At 43.9% G+C, this 19,063-nt stretch overlaps 2 protein-coding genes across 3 annotated transcripts in view; one reads left to right on the top strand and one right to left on the bottom strand.

Moving 5' to 3' along the window:
• The window catches only part of LOC106549222 (unconventional myosin-Ia), an 84,873-nt gene that overhangs the window by 64,965 nt on the left and 845 nt on the right, over window positions 1–19,063 (bottom strand). The window lies entirely within an intron of this gene.
• Window positions 13,414–19,063, top strand: part of LOC106557336 (sterol O-acyltransferase 2) — a 60,861-nt gene continuing 55,211 nt past the window's right edge. The window contains exon 1 of the mRNA XM_087710487.1: window positions 13,414–13,503. The gene's annotated coding sequence lies outside the window, so the exon portion shown is untranslated. The remainder of the gene's footprint in view (window positions 13,504–19,063) is intronic.

The raw sequence follows: 19,063 nt of genomic DNA, 5'->3' as shown, positions 1-19,063 counted from the left end.
ACTTTAAGCCTTCTAATAAATCTGCGGAGTAAACTTATTACTTGGACAGGGTACTACCAGTTTTCTCCCCCTCCCCCTTTTTTCCAAATCTAATAGCATTTTCCCATAATTAGTTTTTTATGTACTGTACTGTTCATCCTTTTTTATCTTATGAAGTACTCTCAGGATTGTGATGGTCACTAAATGTGATTGGTAGACAGCAGAGGTGAGTTGCCAATTTCTTTACTACCGGTTCAAGCGTGCTCCCGCCCACATGGGTGGGTGGAGCCTCCTGCCGCTGCTACTACCAGTTTGGCCGATCCGGGCCAAACCGGCAGCAACCCATCTCTGGTAGACAGACAGAGCGCGTCTTCTCCCCGCTGTTCTTCACAATCTCATCTCCTCAGAACTGGCCAATGGTATTTATTTCTACGTTAAAATTTCCCAGGGGGATTTATGTCAACATTGTGCAAAAACCTCTAAACAGTTGTAGTCCATTATGAGATTCTTGGACTAGATGTGCAAAACTCTTCCTTTCAATGAGACAATCCTCACCCCTTCCAACCAAATGAAACATACCAATATTTCTGTTGATGCAGCTACATGTTATACTGGGGCACAAACTTTTAAGATGTCACAAGATTTTTGCTGGGTTTATTCAAGATGCCAGCAATATGTTTTCTCTCATCTTATTTTATTGTTGTTGTTAGTTGCGAAGTTGTGTCCGACCCATCGCGGCCCCATGGACCCCAGACCTTCCTGTCCTCTACCATCCCCCGGAGTCCATTTAAGCACACGCCTACTGCTTCAGTGACTCCATCCAGCCACCTCACTCTCTGTCGTCCACTTCATCTTTTGCCCTCAATCGTTCCCAGCATTAGGCTCTTCTCCAGTGAGCCCTTCCTTCTCATTAGGTGGCCAAAGTATTTGAGTTTCATCTTCAGGATCTGGTCTTCTAAAGAGCAGTCAGGGTTGCATCTCCTCTAGGATTGACCGGTTTGATTGCCTTGTTTTTGGCTTCTGCGCATGTGCAGAAGCATTTTTTTAGTACTGCAAAGCGTGCAGCACGTCCCTAAGCAAACCAGCAGCAGCAGCAGCCAGAACCCACCCCTGACTTATAGTAATATATTTTATTACTATATCAACTTTCTTCTTTGGGTAATTATAAACTTTATTAGTTGTTCCAGAATTGCTTAGTGAGAAGGTGGCCAGATAAGCTTATTAAGTAATTAAATGAGCAACCAAGGAACACCATGTTCAGCTAGTTCATGGGTGTCAAGCTTGATCGTGCCACGTGATGTCACGTATTGTGACATTTTTTGCCTTTGCAGAGCCAGGGTGGGCGTGGCCTGCGTGTGATGCATCCGCCAGTTTGACACTTCTGACATTGCTAGTTTATGGCTTGATATACTGCAGAAATCCTAGTTCATGGTTTAATATGTAGGTTTGTTCCATAAACAATCATAGGAGCACTGCTCTCTACTCCTTTAATTCAAAAAGAAACAATGCTGTGGCTTTGAGCATCTGGTATTCTCTTTATAGAAGAGGCAAGAACAAGTTAGCAAGTATCCTAACAAATGCAGCCTCCTCCATCTTAGAACTTTGAACATACAGTAGGTGGAGAGGTAGAATGTAATGCCAAACTCTGAATTGTGGACCCAAAAGTGCTTTTTCAAGAGGCAACTGGACTTTCTGGATTTTCTTTTGAAGAAGTTTCTCTTCTCATCCAAGAAGCTTCCTCAGCTCTGAATTGTGGATTTCTCCCTCTCTCTCCCTCCCTCCCTCTTTCTGATCAACATAGCTAGGTTGGCTTTTCAAGGGAAACATGTATAGAAAGGCCCAAAGACCACCATTTCGGAAATGTTTTTTGTATACCTCCTTCTTTCCTTCCACCCGTCACATATACACATCCTGCAGCCCCATTGATTCCTACACCAGCTGACAGCTGTGGGTGATGCAACTTCCTGCTCTAGCTCACTGGAGTCTTTGCCAGCCCATTACCCCATGCTTCTCAGTGGCATTTAACCTCTTTCCTTCTGGCTCCAAAGCATTGATCCCTGTAAAAAGTTAGGGGAAAAAAACCAAACCCTGAATAATTTGTTACTCACATCTTCTTCGGAAGGAATTGCCATTTTGTAAGCAAATGAACTGGTCGCATAGACTTGAAGTCCAGAATCTAGAGACTACCAGCTGTGTCTGCAGGATCTTGTTGCTTTCAGAAAAAGATTGAAAGCAGGATTGTGGCATCAGTTGCAAGCTCCACCCTTTGGGGGGCCTGTGTAAGACACCACGATGCATTTGGAAAGCGTCGGGACTTACATTGTGACACTGATGCTACTTTTGACAGTCTGGCCCCCTCTTGCCTGCCCCTCCAAGGATGCTGCAAGGGCTTACCGCCAAGGCAGAATAGAAATCTCAAACTCATCCACAGATCTTGCATGGCACGACAAAACCGCGCTCGTCAAAATAGCGGTGATAAAACCGCATCGCTAAAGCCATGACGTCATCACCGCATGTCATCACCGCCGTGACAACATCGCGGTGGCAGAAGGGCGCTTTAAAACAGCACGGCAGTAGAAAGCCGATTTAAATTAAGGTAAGGGTTAGGATTAGGTTTAGGGGTTTGCTTTAGGGTTAGGTTTAGGGTTAGGGTTAGGGTTAGGGTTAGGGTTAAGGTTAGGTTAGGGTTAGGGTTAGGGTTAGGGTTAGGGTTAGGGTTAGGGTTAGGGTTAGGGTTAGGGTTAGGGTTAGGGTTAGGGTTAGGGTTAGGGTTAGGTTTAGGGTTAGGTTTAGGGTGCTGAGTGCTTCGGAAGGCGCGGATTTGCCCTCCGTGATTATGTCATCGCAGTAGGGTCGCGTTTTTCCTTAGCGCTTCAAACGGCGCGGATTTGCCTTCTGCAGTTATGTCAGCGCGGATAAGGGCTTCGCGGTTTTGTGGTGGAAATCTTGAGATCTTGAGCCATAACATCCAATTATTTTAAACTAAGCCTATTTGGGAGCCTTGATACAATTTTGAACCACAGAAACCCAGGAAGAGGGGTTTCTTTCGGGATATTGCTAAATTATTACATACATTATTTTTATTCCATCATTTGTCCAGTAAGACTCCCCCCCCCCCAAAATCACAACATGTGATAAGCCATGTCTATCAAAAAGCTTCAGAATCAAGCCCAACGTTGAGAAACAGCTATTTTAAAATGCTGAAGTATAAATGTTTTCATACAGTGTCTAAAAATGACTATAGACATGTTTGGCACATCTTCTTAACAGGAGTATTTGAGAAGCTGGGGTCCACCACTGAAAAAGCCCTCTGATTGGCCCTGACAAGTACATTTCCAATGGGGGAAAAAAAGCCCTTAGAACTTCAATAGAAGTACTCAAGTCACTGGACAGCTTGCCTTAAGAAAAAGAACTCCTTTTGCTCTCAAGCTATGTGGAGTCTTCAAAGGAAAATACCACCCTCCTGTACTGGAGCCAGAAATGAATTAGCAATCAAAGTTGTTTTGTTGTTAAAGCTGAAGTAATGTAGATAAATCAAGTGACAGCCGTTAGCGTCTACTATACTGCACAGCTGAAGCTTTTCTCATTGCTGAATCTCCATGCCAGAAATAGTTTCAGCATCGCATTTTTGCCCACGATGCAGTTATCAAACATGCAGAGTGTTCTCCCTCTCTCCGCTAGAACAATGATTTGATCCTATAATTATTTTTATCCTGCCTTTTCTCCAAGAAGCCTGGTTCACTTCCTGAATTTTATCTTTAAAAAGAAAAGAAGGTGGACTGTGCTTGCCAAAATGTATTGCTACTTCTACAGAATAATACAGTTGGAAGGGATCTTGGAGGTCTTCTAGTCCAACCCCTGCTCAAGCAGAAGCTATTTAAACAAGTGGCTGTTCAGTCTCTTTTTAAAAGCCTCCAGTGATGAAGCATCTACACCTCCTGAAAGCAAGCTGTTCCTCTGGTTAAATGTTCTATCTGTCAGAAAATTTCTCCTTTGTTCTAGGTTGCTTTTCTGCTTGATTAGTTCCCATCCATTGGTTCTTGTCTTGCCTTTAGGTGCTTTGGAGAATAGTTTGACTCCCTCATCTTTGTGGCAACCCCTGAGATATTGGAACACTGCTATCATGTCTCCCACTAGTCCTTCTTTTCTCTAGACTAGCCATAGCCAATTCCTGCAACCGTTCTTCATATATTTTAGTCTCCAAGATCCTAACTATCTTTGTTGCTCTTCTCAGCATTCTTTACAAAGTTGCAACATCTTTTTTTTATAATATGGTAAATCAAAACTGGATGCAGTATTCCAGGTGTGGTCTTACTAAGGTTTTATAAGGCAAAGGCTCCCCTCGCACATATGTGCTAGTCATTCCCGACTCTAGGGGGCAGTGTCATCTCAGTTTCAAAGCCAAAGAGCCAGCGCTGTCCAAAGACGTCTCCATGGTCATGTGGCCGACATGACTAAACATCGAAGGCACACGGAATTCTGTTACCTTCCCACCAAAGGTGGTCACTATTTTTCTACTTGCATTTTTACTTGCTTTTGTACTGCTAGGTAGGCAGAAGCTGGGACAAGTAACGGGAGCTTACTCCATTATGCGGAGCTAGCAATTCGAACCACCAAACTGCAGACAAGCTGATCAACAAGCTCAGGATCTTAGCCACTGAGCCACCACGTCCCCTTTATAAAGCTTTTATAAAGTAGTACTTCATGTGATCTTGCCTCTATCTCTATCCCTCCTTCTTTACCAGCATTAGCAACCAAGGATTGTATTAGCTGCTTTGGCTTCTCCGGCACTCTGCCGGCTCATATTTAAGTGATTGTCCACTAGGACTCCAAGATCCGTCTCACAGTTACTGCTTTTTAGCCAGATTTCACCTAATCTGCCTTTGTACATTTGGTTTTTCCTGCTTAAGTGTAAATCCTTACTTTCTCTACTTTGGGTTCTTCTGAAAGGACCAAAATGCCATCACTGCTATGAATCACTCCTCAAAAAGTCTTGAGTGAGAGATGGGATCACATTTCTCCCCTGCTTTATTAGATGGAAGCCACAGACCAGAAGGACTCTGCAACAATTCAAAAGCAATAGCTTCCAATTCAGCTAATATAGCTCCTCCACTGATTCTGCTCTCTGTAACATTCAGTATCACCAACCCATATTCTGAGGTCTACCAAACAGGTTCTTTAGCAGATAAAGGGATTGGCTTTTTTCACCTGGGAATTGCACAAACTACCACCGGGAAATGGCAGTATCCAATCTATTTTCCAGTGATAAAGATCTTTTATGGCCGCCCTAATGACCATGTTAAGAGGAACCAGTCAATTAGTGCTGCTGACAGAGCTTTATCGTACTTTCTTGCTGAATCTTCTCTTGAGTAAATAACCATTGACTCAGCTTAGACAAGGGCTAAATGCTTTGCTAAGTGAGATTGCATAAGGATGGTGAAGCCATGCCAGGAAAATGTCTGCCTTGGCTCCCTGCTCTCCCATTTCACCATAGTCAGCATATTATCTATTTCAAGCTGGTTCCACCACAAAACCGCGGACGACAAAATCGCGGTCGACGAAAGCGCGTATGTGACATCATCACAGCGCGACGAAAAAGATCGGAAAATGTAAAAATAAAGCGAAAACCTTACCCTAACCCCCCCAAACCTAACCCTAAACCTAACCCTAAACCTAACCCTTAACCTAACCCTAAACCTAACCCTTAACCTAACGAAAAACCTAACGCTAACCCTTAACCTAACGCTAAACGTAACGCTAACGCTCTAAAACTAACCCTAACCCTTAACCTAACCCTAACCCTAACCCTTAACCTAACCCTTACCTTTATGTGAATTGGCTTGCTGGAATTTAATTTTTATTTCAATTTTTCGATCTTTTTCGTCGCGTTGTGATGACGTCACATACGCGATTTCGTCAACCGCGCTTTTGTGGAACGCGGTTTTGACGGGTCACGTTTCAAGCTATTTAGCTCTCATCAGCTAGCCATACCTTTACTGGGATTCGAACTGCTAGCTGATGAGAGCTAAATAGCTTGAAATAGATCTATACTAGTCTCCCTTTATTTATTTATCAGCACAAATAAAACACAAATGTAACAAAAGGCAACAGTAAAAATATTGGGTTTCTTTCTGGATGGTCTCTTGTGACGAGCCGATGGACAGAGAATGGAAGTAGTGTAGTGAACTTCCTCCCATATTTGGGCATACTGGGGGTTGTAACTATATATATATATATAAACACACACACACACACACACACACACACACCAACACAGACTGCAACTGCCGGTACTACACATCCAAACAGAAGGACACCCAGAATGTTTATAAATTTTTAAAATTATAATTTTTCTAAAAATTGTATGTCTAGACACACCTGCCAGCTGGAAGGCGGGGAAAATACACAGCTGAGATACCTTTTCATTGCAGCCTTCTCATTCACATTATATTAGACAGGCTATGTGGGTGGGCTTATGATCACACAAACATACACAATGAATATTTCATATAAAGGCTGCCAACAGAATGTTCTCTATGTGTTTTGAAAGTGTACATTCCAGAAATTTGCAGCCAGTCACCAGGTTGCCTGGTTAGAGATTGTTGTGCTTCTTAAAAGTGAAATAAAACCAAAACAAACTGGAAGGAAGATTTGAGCAGGTAAATAAGGCTATGATTCAACAATCCTGTTTTCAAACGCTGATTGTAAAAAAAATTAATTATGAGATATAGTAAAATTGAGTTGACCATTCCATTTTAACAGTATTACCTCAAGATTCATCAGCAAAACTTAAGAGTCTTTTTAAACGCTGATTGGGAAGCAAATTTCAAATTAAGCATAACGTTTCAGAGGCAAGAGGGCAGAATTGTTGAATGTTAGAATCCATCAAATTCCACTTGACCTTGATATAAAAGATAAACTTACTAAAAATTGAAATGGTTAGAGCATAATTACATGACTGAAGGAGCCAATAATGTAAGATTAACTCCTGTTGAACTGAACTGAATCCAGATGAATGGAGGATATACATGTAAGGTTCTACTTTCAGCTATCTTACACTAACAGAATTCATACATTGCATCAAGCTACAATGTGGTTTATTCATTTTACGGGCTTGTTCATTGTGCATAAGGTTGACATACTTGGCTTACAAGACCCCCATATAGAACATACAGATAGTCCTCAACTTAACAACCAATCGCTTAGCAGCCATTCAAAGTTATGATGGACTTCCCCCAAGTTACTTACCAATCTGGTTTTGAAGTTCTGATAGCTGTCCACCCCCATGTCATGCGGCATTTATGGCCATTTGCAACATCCCACAGTTGTGTGATCATGATTTACAACATTTGTTCCCAGAAACGGGTATTTACTTCCCACTGTACAATGGGTTTACTTAATGTCCATTGAAATCATGCAATGACCACCACAAAAGAAATCATAAAAGCAGTCATGGTCAAGTGGTAATCAGCTTAACGTGCACACTTACAACCAAAATTGTGGGCTCAATTATGATTGTAAGTCAAGGACTATCTCTGTGTATAAACAAATATTGTATAGAGGAAAATCCACCAAAAACCTATCTAGATATTAGTGTTTCATCCTAAAGAAATTTTTTGAATAAACAAGGGAGCTCTCTTTTCACACTCCAATTACCCCCAAACCCCTTTGCCATTATATATAATGATGAGGTTATCCATTCAGTTGTGTTTGACACTTGGATTATATGTAAATTATAACTAATTCAAAGGAGAACAAATTGAGAAGCTATCAGAAAATGAAAGTGAGGTGTGGAGACAGAGAGACAATTCTTTATATGAGGATTGTCTGCTAGGCATCCTTTTCAAGTTGTTCTGTTCATACTATTTACAATATACTGTATCTTCCAATTTCCTCTGACAGTTTATCCCATTTCACACATATACTTACAGGTAGGAAATTAGGCCAGTATGTAATCCTGATCCTTCCTTTTCCTTTAATTCAAGCTAAACTTGCTGTGTCTCAATGTTAACAAAAAACAATGAGGCTCTAGAGATTTCTCTTCTGGAGGAAAGTTAACTCCTTCCTCTTCTCCTGAAATTTCCCCTGTCTTTCAAGTGCCAAACTATTTCTTATCTCACTTGCTCTTCTCTGAAGCTACTAGATTTTTTGGCGCCTTTGCCAAATGGTTGTAACATCAAGTAGATGTGGCAAAATTAACTTCAGCAAAGCCTAACTGGAAAGGAAGGGCACAAACCTGTAATAAGGGAAGGGGAATATGTCGTGTTTAAAAGAAGGATTTTGTTGTGAGGTAGCTACCAGTAGTTTTGAATCACTTTTCCAGTAAAAAAGCTCAGACAATACACTTATACAATCTGGTGCCTCTATGATAAGGAAATACCAGGATATTCAACAGGATATCAGTAGGATAAGTGTGCAAAACATGAAGGTTATTATATATCAAGTGCATATTTAACAATATGTTTTGGCCACAGGTGGTATTTAGCCAGTTCTGACAGTTTCTGGAGAACCGGTAGCGGAAATTTTGAGTAGTTCGGAGAACCAGCAAATAGGCTGGCCCTGTCCCCACTGCCTCCCAGCCTCCCAGCTGATCTTCTTTTGTTGCCCTGAGCAGGAGAACAGAGCTGGAAAACAGATTCATGGGGTGGGATTTTGCAGTAACCTTCCTCCAGGAGTGGGGAGGGAATGGGGATTTTACAGTATCCTTCCCCTAAGCCATGCCCACCAAGCCATGCCCACAGAACCGGTAGTAAAAAAATTTGAATCCCTCCATTGGTTTTGGCCCTATAACAAAATACAGGTTGTCTTCGATTTATAAACACAATTGAGCTTAAAATGTCTGTTGTTAAGCAAGACAGTTGTTAAGAGATATTTGCCCGATTTTACACGTTTTCTTGTCACAATTCTTCAATGAATCTGGCTTCCCCATTGATTTTGCTTATCAAAAGGTCACAATGACCCCAGGACGTTGCAACCATCACTTAAATACTTGCCAGTTGCCAAGCTCCCATATTTTGATCATGTGACCATTGGGATGCTGCAGCAACGGTCGGGTGAAAAAAACGTAACAAATTGCTTTTTTCAGTGCCCTCAGGTCCCTAAATGTGTGGTTGTAAGTCGAGGACTAACTATGTTGCACTTCACATGAAAGCTATCGCAGTTGGTCTACAAAACTTAACCTGACCCTTACATGGGAGCAAAGAGAGTGTGAAGCCAACTTTTTACTGCCTCTTAGTCATGATTTGGATTACTGAGGTCTGAAGTGTAACTTCCTATCCTTGTGGTTTTCTTGATTAAAAAAAATGGGAGTGGTTGATTATTGTCTTCTCCAGTGTAGTATGAAGCCTTTGCCATTGTCACCAAGGAGACCAACCTCATGTAGAAACTCTATCTATGGGGTTACTAGGAGTAAAACACACACACACACACCTTGATGGCACATAATCAATCATTCAATCATTGTAACTAACTCGACCTGCTTTTTTTCAGAGGACTATAGAGATAACCTTGAGGAATAGAATGCCGAAAGCATTAAATAAACAACAGCTCAATGCTGGGAAAGGAGAACACACATGAGAAAGAAACTCGACATAACTCTGCTTTGATTCTGTTTTATATAATGGAGGAAATGTCTCCTTAGTTCCAGGTGGCTTCTCTCCTTGATTAGTGTCCATCCATTGTTTCTTGCCGTGCCTTCTGTTGTTTTGGAAAATACATTGACCCCCCCTTCTTTCTGAGAGCTATAATCCTAATGCATCAGGAGAGGGTAAGTTGGGGAAGGCTGACATCCTTTGACTGGCCACTGTCTTCACATGGGCGCAGAACCTGTGTCTCCTGCTGATCTGCAGGAGCCCCACCCAGCAGTGCCACCAACATAGGACCGTCCTCTTTGCCCTAGGAGGAGAGGGCAGGGGTCTTTCCCAGCTTGGCAGCCTGCGATTCATTGAGCTGAAAAAGCTCCTGAAAAATTGCATGAAAGCCTAGAGATCTCCATTTGCTAGAAAGCAGGAAGCACTCCCACCAGTGCCCATCTGTGATGAATGCCTGATTATCTGTAGGTTGCCTTCCTTCCTTCCTTCCTTTTTACACTTCAAAAACACATAACTTAAATGGAAATAGATGGGGTGGGGGGAGGAAAATTGAGGGGGAGGGCGACTACAAAATAAAATTTTGTACAAAATAGATGTACAAAATAAAAAGTACAAAAAAACATACAAAATAAAAATTCACAAAGTAAAAATCATTTAAGGACAAACAAAATTTTAAAAGAAGAAAGAAAAAAATGTACTTATTCTTACAAGCGATAATAGATTGGAACAAATATATACACGTGACAATCATTTTAACAATTAACATTAGAATCAGAACACAGGTTGACAAAAACTGGAAAATAATAAGAATTTTTATTTATTATAATTATATATTATAATTATTATTATAATTATTTATTATTAATTGAACAAGTTTCTTGCTCAAAATTAGCACTTCCTTAGTAACACAGTCTCTCTCTCCATTATCCTCTCTCACCTGTGCTTAATCCTACATTTGTACATAATAATAGGTTTTGTAATCAAATCTTGTATTGTGAAGGTCCCAAGATCAACATACCATCAGCTATTTTTTTGAAGCACCACCTAATGTATAGCACTTCATAAAACTGCCAGCCTTCACCTTTGATTTGTCAGGTTTTCCTGGACTTTGCACACAGCCATAATATTTCAATAACCTTATCTGGTTTGCTTAAATAAACTTTCCACCTGCAATAAGTAATACTTTACTCCCCTGGTTTACCTACAGCAACAGCCAGGAATGGAGGAAGAGGAGGTCATTATCTAGTTTGCAAGAAGTCACTTGTGCAACTTACATTACAGAGAGCCCTCAATTTAAAACCGTTCATTTAGTGACTGTTCAAAGTTATAATGGCACTGAAAAATTTTACATATGTCCATTTGTCACATAACCATTTCAGTATTCCCATAGTCATGTGATCAAAATTTGGCAGCTTGGTAATTGGCTAATATTTATGATGGCTGCAATGCCTTGGGGTCATGTGATCACCTTTTGTGACCTTCTGACAAGCAAAGTCAATGGGGAATCCAGATTCACTTAACAATCTTGTTGCTAACTTAACAAACTGTAGTGATTCGCTTATCAACTGTGTCAAGGAAAGCCATAAAATGGGGCAAAACTCACTGAACAACTGTTTTGCTTAATAACAGAAATTTTGATCATAAATCGAGGACTACTTACAGCTTACAGAGCAGAAACGATTTTAGATCTATTTTTCTCTTGTCATGGATGGAAGCTATCGACCCTCCAGCTTCAGACATATACTGTATGCTTTAAGCTTCTGATGGAAGGGTGGATGTCTTACATCCATGAGATTACACAGAGAATAGGTAGATCTATCAAGTGTTGGCTGCAAAAGTCCAAATGGCCAATAATCTGTCTGTCTGTCTGTCTGTCTGTCCCTCTCACGTTCCTCGTCTCCCCAGATGGGCTCCAGAGCCATCGCCAGCTGCATAGAGCCTCACTGTGGCTCCACGCCATTGAAAACATAGGCACGTGGCGTGCGCACATCCCGTAAATTAGAGCCTTGGAGACTTTTCCCCAGGAAAAAACGCCGCTGCCAGGTACTTTTAACCTGTGATTAAAGGTGACCACAGTATGTGTGTCTCTGTGTGTGAGAGAGACAGACAGATAGACAGACAGACAGAGTGACAGAGATGGGGAGGGAGGTGAGAGACAGAGAGACACACAGACAGACAGAGAGAGGCAGAGAGAGAGAGACAGACAGACACAGACACACACACACAGAGTGACAGAGATGGTGAGGGAGGTGAGAGACAGAGAGACACACAGACAGACAGACAGACAGACAGAGAGAGGCAGAGAGAGAGACAGACACAGACACACACACAGAGTGACAGAGATGGGGAGGGAGGGAGGGAGACAGAGAGAGAGACACACAGATTGAGTGATTAAGTGAGTGAGTGAGAGACAGACAGACACACACACACACACACAAAGTGACAGAGATGGGGGAGGGAGGGGAGAGACAAAGAGAAACATAGACAGACAGAGAAAGGCACAGAGAGACAGACAGAGAAAGACACACACAGAGTGAGTGAGAGACAGACACACACCCACAAAAAGAGAAATGGGGAGGGAGGGAGGGAGAAACAGACAGAGACACCCAGACAGTGTGAGTGATTAAGTGAGTGAGTGAGTGAGTGAGAGACGACAGACAGAGAGACAGAGAGAGACACACAGAGAGTGAGGGAGTGAGAGACAGACAGACACACACACACAGAGAGAGTGACAGAGATACGGGAGGGAGGGAGACAGAGAGATACAGATAGAGAATGACAGAGAGAGAGACAGAGTGGGAGGGAGGGGGAGAGAGACAAAGAGCCACACACAGAGAGACAGACAGACAGACCCAGAGAGAGAGAGACAGAAAGAGAAAGATATATTCTCTTAATATATAGATATATTAAGAAATATTTCACAATATATAATTACATATTGTTTTTGTGATTAATCACTACGCTTTAATTATGTTCAATTTATAACAATAAAAATACATCCTTCATATCAGATATTTACATTACAATTCATAACAGTAGCAAAATTGTAGAGTAACAATGAAAATAATTTTATGGTTGGGGGTCACCACAACATGAGGAACTGTATTAAAGGGTCGCAACATTAGGAAGGTTGAGAACCACTGCTCTAGAACATTATTTCCCCAGAGATTAGAATGCCCCCACTCTAATACTCTTCCGGAAGACACTGAAGACCTGGTTGTGCCAGTGGGCCTGGGGAATGCAGAGCGGGATGGAGCCCATTAAAGGGATCATGTGATGTGTTGTTGATGGGGCGGGGCGTTATTTTATTATATTATTTTATTATATTATTATTCCCTTTTATTAGTTTTATTGTTTTACATATGGGGTATTTATATTTCTGTAAACCAGCTTGAGTCTCCATATTTGAAATAAAGAAATAAAATCTACTTAACTAGTGTTTCATTTAGCAATATAAATTTTGGGCTCAATTGTAGTCGTAAGTCGAGGACTACCTGTACAACTTCGGCTTCGCTTCTTGAAAGCCACATCACCCCACCCTAAGAGGGATGCCATTCTCATAGAAACAAAGAAGGGCTTCATGCTGACTTTTGGAGAAAGCATGTAGGCAGTGTGAAAGTAATTAATCTTCTTAAATCTGATTGATGATACTGGGAATGAACAAGCCAAAGTTCTCCAGTATAGGCAAAGCTCTATCATGTTCTTATATCCTTATGATTAAAGGGCTCTTTAGGCTAAACATTACAGACTGAAGCCATTAACATAGTTAATTATTGTTGGATTTGCTGAATTAGGTAATACAAATTGGGTAATACAAATGCCTACAAGCAGTAAACAACTGTCAAACTTCAGGAAGACACTTTATTGTTCTACTTCTGGGCAGGAGAAAGCTGAATCACCTGGAGTGGAGAGAAACAGCAAGTTCATTTTCCTGGTAAATTATCTGAAAGAGGCAGAAATAACTTGTGTTCTAGTCCTTGTGTTCCAGTTTCCCTGTGCTTAGGCTCACCTTGTATATTGACATAACATTCTTATCATAAACTTAACTAGCACTTGATTTTCTTACTTTCAGTTCCTTTAAGGAGAAAAAATGAAATTAACTAAAGGAAAAGAATACACATAAACATGTATTAAGAATATAGTGCAGCCTCAGGATCAAGGAGAGGAGAGGAGGGGGGAAAGGGGGGGGGAAGGGAAAGGGAAAAGGAAATAGTTTTCCACGTTGGAATTTCTCACTTACAGACTATCATAGCTTTATTTACAGCTGCTTTATTTACAGATTCTAATTTTCACTGCAGCTATTGAAAATACATTCTGAGAAATATTATTTCCAAAATAGTATGCTTTGAGTATTTATGAATGAAATCAGTCATCATAGAACAACAATTGTAACTAGTTCAACCCGTTAACCCCAAATAAATCAATTTTGAATATGAATAAAAAGGCTATATTGGTAGACAACCATACCTCTGCTAGCATTATCCACTTCCAATATTTGCACATTATTTCTCAGCAGGGAATGTCACGTTCTGAGCATGCTCACCATGTTGTGTATTGGCGGGAGACAGCCGACAGCTGATTGGCTTACCATCTGACGGCGCCGAGTATAAAAGGGAGCTGTCAGATGAGAAGCCGCGCTGTGTCTGTCTCGGAGCCGGTTTCCACTGTTAGCTTGTTATTGTTAAGGAATAAACTTGTTAGTCTTTATTCCTGTCTCCGCCTCAGTTACTTCGGCAATCACCCACCTTTCTCAGTACAGAACACTGGTGACGAAGATGCGATCGCCAAACTAAGGTATGAGTAAGCTGGTCACTACGAGCTGAAGTTACTAGCTGAAGTCACTAATTAAAATCGAGCTCTGTCACTTGTGATGAGATGTCACAGCCGGCTCCTGACAGGAATGGCCACCCTAATGTTTGCGCCTTTCAGCCAAGGCTCTGAGACTTGGGAATCGGACATAACACGATTCGAATGCTTTCTGGTTGCGCACAATTTCACTGACTTGACAGATGAGAGAAAAGGCGTGTTTTTTTTGTCAGTCTGTGGCTCATACATCTTCCACACAGCAAGGGCTCTCACAGCTCCAGACCCCATCAAGTCGGTTCCATGGCATCTGTTAATGGCAAAACTAAAGAGCCATTACGCCCCATCGCCATCTAAAATAGCCCGCCGGCACGCATTTCGCTGCACAAACCAAGCCAAAGGCGAGTCCATAAACAATTACATGGCTGCCCTAAGAGCAGCAGCACTCCATTGCGAGTTTAAGGACTTGGACAATGCTTTACTCGACCAGCTGGTTGGTGGCATCAGAGACTTGAGACTCTACAGCAGTGTCTCTTAGCTAAGGCTGACTTTTCCTTCCAGTCCGCACCAGATGAGGCCCACGCGGCAGAGCTAGCATCAACCTCCCTGGCAGCTATCAAGCAACATCACCCCTCCACCACTGCTGACCAATTTCAAACCTCCAGTATGGCTTCAGTTCACCAAGGGGAGGTGAGCGAAGACTCAGAGCCTGAGGAGGAGGGTGATATAAATCACCTTAATGAGGAAAAAAAAAAAGAACTATTCAAGTGGAAAGGGCACACCTAAATCTGCATGTATGGGTTGCGCAGGCCACCATGAAAGAGCTGAATGCAGATTTAGGCAAGCCCTCTGCCAGCGCTGCAGCTGAAAAGGGCACATTGCCAGAGTGTGCCACGCGTCCCAGCCGATGAATGTCCCAGGGTTCCAGGCCGCCAGAACCCACGGTCCCCGTTGGGCGCCTGCCAAACCACCAAAACCTAGAAATGAGTGTCATGCAATCCTTCGCAACACACCAAGCTCCGAATCGATCAACTGGCAATCTTGCCACAGCATCAAAAAGAAGATCCAGCTGACGGTGTACATTGAAGGGGCTCCATGCCAAATGGAGCTCGACACCGGCTCTGCCACATTTATTGTGTCCTGGAGCACCCTAAAAAGACTGATACCACAAATTGCGAAGCGCCGCCTTCAAAACTGCAATCTGACTCTCAGGGACTATCAGGGAAACCTGATTCCCGTAATTGGCACCAGCAAATTTAATGTGCAGTTTAAGGGCTTCGAAGGGAGGCTGCCATTCATTGTTGTTGAAGGAGCGCTGCCTAGCCTCCTTGGACTTGATTGGTTTGACTCCCTTGGCCTTCAAGTCAGTGGCCTACACAGTGTACAACAATCTGACCTGGACATTTTAGTTAAAGACTTCCCTGCTGTGTTTCACAGCCAGCTGGGCACTTACAAAGGCACTCCAGTCTCCTTCAATCTCGACCCTACCGTGCCGCCCATCGGCATGAAGCCGTGGTGTGTGCCATTTGCCCTTAAGCCTAAGGTGGACGCTGAGCTGGACAAGCTCATCGAGCAAGGGGTCCTCAAGCTGGTGGACCATGTGAGGTGGGAGACCCCCATCGTAATGCCCATCAAGCCCGATGGCAGCATCAGGATCTGTACTGACTACCGTGGCTCCATAAACTGTGCACTGCCATCCAACGCCTACCCAGTGCCGGTGGTCCATCATCTGCTACACACCTTGAGTGAAGGCTCCATTTTTGCAAAGCTGGAACTCGCACAGGCGTACCAGCAGCTGCTAGTCGACGCCGAAGCAGCAGAAGCCCAAACCATCATAACTCATCGCGGTGCTTTCAAATGCTGCTGTTTGCAGTTCAGGGTAAGCATTGCCCCAGGATTGTTCCAGAGCCTAATGGAGCAGCTGCTCCATGGACTCAGGGGCATCATCCCTTATTTTGACCATTCTGAACTCATGGCCAGACTTCGCTCAGTTCTACACCGATTCCAGCAAATGGGGATGAAAGTCAAGCCCGAAAAATTCCAAGTTGCTGCATCCCAGGTTGAATTCCTGGGGTATCTCGTTGATGCCAAGGGCCTCCATCCCACTGCAGCCAAAACCAAGGCAATTGTAGAGGCAGCAACTCCGTCCACTAGAGCCGAACTCCAAGCTTTCCTTGGACTGCTCAACTTCTATGCATTGTTCCTGCCCCACAAGGCTTCGGTGGCTGAACCACTTCACTGCCTGCTAGATCAGAAAGCTCCATGGGTCTGGGGCCGCAAGGAAGCCGCTGCTTTCAAGGCAGTTAAACAACTGCTGGTGTCAACTGTTGTTCTCGGAATAAAACGAACACTTGCCCCTGCTTCTGGCCTGTGACGCTTCCCAGTACAGGGTTGGCGCTGTTCTCTGCTACCAACCACCAAATGGCAATGAGGTGCCCGTGGCGTTTTTCTCCACAACTCTCTCCATAGCCAAAAGAAATTACGTGCAAATTGATAAGGAAGCACTAGCCATTGTGGCTGGGGTCAAGCGATTTCATCTCTACGGCCACCGGTTCCAGATTGTCACCGATCACAAACCGCTTCTTGAGTTGCTCGCTGGGGACAAGCAAGCTCCGCAGGTGCTTTCCCCTCACATGACCTGCTGGACAGTGTTCCTCATTGCGTACGACTATGCCCTCCTGCACTGCCCGGGTAAGCAGATCGCCCATGCAGACATGCTCAGCAGATGCCCCCTCCCAGGTGTGGTAGAAGACCTGGTGCCTGCTACGTCTGTGCTCTTGGTTGATGACCTTCGCCTGCCAGTCACCACTGCCAACATCGCCCGGCAGTCTGCAAAGGACAAGGTAATTTCCTGGGTTTTAGTTTGGGTAAAACGGTAAAACAGGGGTGGCCACAGGACACCGTACGGCCAGAATTCCTTCCTTACAAAACACACCTGCAGGAGCTCTCTGTCCAGAATGGTTGCCTGTTATGGGGTCATAGAGTCATCGTATCACCCCTTCTGAAAGCCGCAGTTTTAAACAAGCTTCACTGCAGCCATCCCGGAATCGTCCACATGAAGGCGTTAGGGCGCAGTTACCTGTGGTGGCTAAGTTAGATCAGGATATCACCGCACACGTCTCGGGGTACCCGCAATGCCAAGGCTTGGAGGCATCCCCACCCAGAGCAGAGCTGCGTGAATGGGAACATCCCAGCTCGCCCTGGTCCCACATCCATGTGGATTTTGTGGGCCCCCTCCAAGGACAGGTTTTTCTCATTGTGGTGGACGCATTCTCTAAGTGATTAGAGATTGTAAGGATGCCATCCACCACTTCAGACGCTCTGATAGGGGCCCTTAGGAGGTTATTCGCCACTCACAGTCTTCCGGACATGCGGGTGTCTGACAACGGACCACAGCTGACATCGGCCAAATTTGAGGGGTTTCTGGCTTCTCTAGGGGTTCAGCATGCTTTAATTTTCCCCTTCCACCCGGCCAGCAGGAAGCCCTCACCAAGATGGGTCTGGCCAATTTTCAAGAATGCATAGACTCCTTCTTGTTGGCCCATCACACTACGCCTTGCCCAACTACCAACATTAGCCCTGTGGAATTATTGATGGGCCGATCTTTTGCCCTGGGGGAGGCAGTGTATGTTAGGAATTACGTAGGCCATCCCTTGTGGTTGCCAGGCGTTGTGGCTGACCAGACCGGGCCCTGTTCTTACAGGATGAAGCTGGACGACGGTTGGGTATGGCGGCGCCATTGTGACCAGATGCGGGCCAGGTGGGGCCAACTAACCCAGCAGCTTGACCAGTCACAGATGGAGGCTGGTGCCACGGCACAAACGTAGCCCTTGCAGATGAGCCTGCAGCCTATCCGGAATTGCAGAACGACGACTTACCGAGGGAGCCGGTCCGACCCCTGTTGTTCCCATGTTCTGCGCCACCGTCATCCAGCGAATCCGGGTCCTCGGAAAGTCGGCCATCTACTCCGGATGTCAACATCGAACCACGCCGTTCAGGCCGGGTTAGGTGGCACCTGGCCTACTTTCAAGACTATGCTTGCGCGAACTTGGTGGGAAGGAGTGTCACATTCTGAGCATGCTCACCATGTTGTGTATTGGCGGGAGACAGCCGACAGCTGATTGGCTTACCATCTGACAGCGCCGAGTATAAAAGGGAGCTGTCAGATGAGAAGCCGCGCTGTGTCTGTCTCGGAGCCGGTTTCCACTGTTAGCTTGTTATTGTTAAGGAATAAACTTGTTAGCTTTTATTCCTGTCTCTGCCTCAGTTACTTTTGCAATCACCCACCATTCTCAGTACAGAACAGAGAACTCCCTCCAAGCTTCAGGTTCAGCATTTTAATAACCAGAGTTCTGACTCGGTTTAGCAATTTGGATAATCCACTGCGAGATTTCAGTCATACATCTCAGAAAATTTCTTCCAACCATGCATTGAAAGAAAACAGGCATATTGCTTATGCCACCTCTCACCTTCTCTGAGGAAAATGCTCTCTTTTGATGAGCTGTGAGTTACTTGAGAGGGATGTTGTTGATGCTGCTGCTCACAGACTTCAGCCTTTTCCTCTGCCTGCGTAGCCCACATTCACATGTTTCTTTTGCCACCAACCTCTGGCTAACCACACTGGGTTCATTGAAACCACACATAGACATGCCCTGATCTCCAAACCATGTTTTCTCTCATCCAGAGGCTAC

Source organism: Thamnophis sirtalis, unplaced genomic scaffold, assembly GCF_051295495.1.
Source record: "Thamnophis sirtalis isolate CommonGarterSnake01/CBP01778 unplaced genomic scaffold, rThaSir2_p1.2 scaffold_3, whole genome shotgun sequence".
Taxonomy (NCBI): Eukaryota; Metazoa; Chordata; class Lepidosauria; order Squamata; family Natricidae; genus Thamnophis; species Thamnophis sirtalis.
Note: the sequence above shows the minus strand (reverse complement) of the source record. Positions and strands in the feature narration are given on the sequence as shown.